Raw genomic sequence first — 2,000 nt, 5'->3', positions numbered from 1 at the left:
CGGGTCGCATGTCTGGGCTGGAGGGCCACAGGGTTCAGCCGTGAAGCGAGGGACAGCCCAGAGTGACCCCTGAGCCTCCCTTCTGCGGTCAGAGGCACAGCCTGAGCCCTCTTATCAGGAAGATGGAACTTTTTCTGTGCAGTCAGCACCCCAGCCTCCCCCTCAGGCGGGCAGGGGACAGCCTCTTGGTGCACTTCCATTTCCCCTTGGCATTTTTTCCTGGGTCAGAAAAACTGGAGCCAACCGGCAAACGCATTTTGAAAAGGACCATCAAGGGGCCGCAGAGTCTCTAGCCTGATGGGCTATCAGTTCAGTTCAGTCGCTCAGTCGTGTCTGACTCTTTGCGACCCATGAATCGCAGCTATATTTGATTTATATTTTAATTTAAAAAACTCCCAACTTGGGACTTCCCTGGTGGTCCAGTGGTTAAGAATCTGCCTTGCAATGCTGGGGACTTGGGTTCGATCTCTGATCAGAGAACTAAGATTTCACTTGCCTCCAGGTAACTAAGCTCACACACCACAGCTAAGACCCGACAGAGCTAAACAAACAAACAAACAAACCATATATATATATATATGTATATGTACACCTCCCAACCTAATAATGTGTGTTAGTCGCTCAGTCGTGTCCCACTCTGTGTGACCCCATCGACTGTAGCCCGCCAGGCTCCTCTGTCCATGAAATTCTCCCGGCAAGAACACTGGAGTGGTTGCCTTTCCCTTCTTCAGGGGATCTTCTCGACTGGGGTCAAACCTGGGTCTCCTGCATTGCAGGCAGATTCTCTTACCATCTGAGCCACTAGGGAAGCCCCACAACTTAATAGTACTTAAAGATAGCTCTGTTGCAAAAAGATTCAAGCAACACACTCTCTATGGTAAGTTAACTGTATCTCCAGGATTGGGTTTGGCTGCAAGTAACGAGTACCAGACTCCAGTGGCTTTGCCGGCTAGAGCTTCTATTTTCCTTGGGTAAAAAGAAGTCCAGAGGAGCACTCATTCCAGGAAGTCACCAATGACCAGTTTCCTTGTCTCCCACTTTGGTGCGTGACTTTCAAACTCACGGCTACTTGACTGCCTGGCACGCTGTGCTCAGCCCTGGAGGAGGACAGAGAAGGTACAGGATCTGGGTCAAATCCTCCTCTTAGATTAAAAACATGGCAGCTTTGTCAGAGCCCCACCTGACTGATCTCTACTTACATCTCACAGAGTCGGACACGACTGAGCAGCTGAACTGAACTGACCAGGAGCGGGTCACCCGGCCCCCCGACTGCACCCGCCTGCCTGCAAGGTGGGCTGGAGACGTGATCATTTTGTGTTGGCCCATTGCCGGTCCATTCAGAGCTGGGGTCGTATTCTTCACCTTCCCGTGCAATTTCGAGCCCTAGTCAGGGAGCTCAGCTCCCACCTGCCTCACAGACAAAAAAACCAAAACGCAAAGCAGAAGCAATACTGTAACAAATTCAGTGAAGACTTTTAAAATGGTACACATTGAAAAAAATCTTTTAAAAAATATTTATTCTTGCCTGGAAAATCCCGTGGACATAGGAGCCTGGCGGGCTACAGTCCATGGGGTCTCAAAGAGTGGAACACGAGTGAGCGTCTAAACACATTAGTGAGAAGAAGGGATGAAGGATCGGATTTATTTTGTGTGATCTGACTAGAAACAGCGTGTAAATATGATTTCTCAAGCTTTTTATCACCTAAAATTATGCATTTAGATAATTGTGGGACAGCTGTGACACAGTGTATGTTCTTCACAGTTTATATACTTCATCCCACATTCATGGATACTTAGCTTTCCCTAAATCATGAGAAACGCTGGGCTGGAAGAAACACAAGCTGGAATCAAGATTGCCGGGAGAAATCTCAATAACCTCAGATATGCAGATGACACCACCCTTATGGCAGAAAGTGAAGAGGAACTAAAAAGCCTCTTGATGAAAGTGAAAGTGGAGAGTGAAAAAGTTGGCTTAAAGCTCAACACTCAGAAAACGAAGA

This window comes from Bison bison, unplaced genomic scaffold (assembly GCF_000754665.1).
Source record: "Bison bison bison isolate TAMUID 2011002044 unplaced genomic scaffold, Bison_UMD1.0 scf7180017864038, whole genome shotgun sequence".
Classification (NCBI taxonomy): domain Eukaryota; kingdom Metazoa; phylum Chordata; class Mammalia; order Artiodactyla; family Bovidae; genus Bison; species Bison bison.
This window is presented reverse-complemented; position numbering follows the sequence as displayed.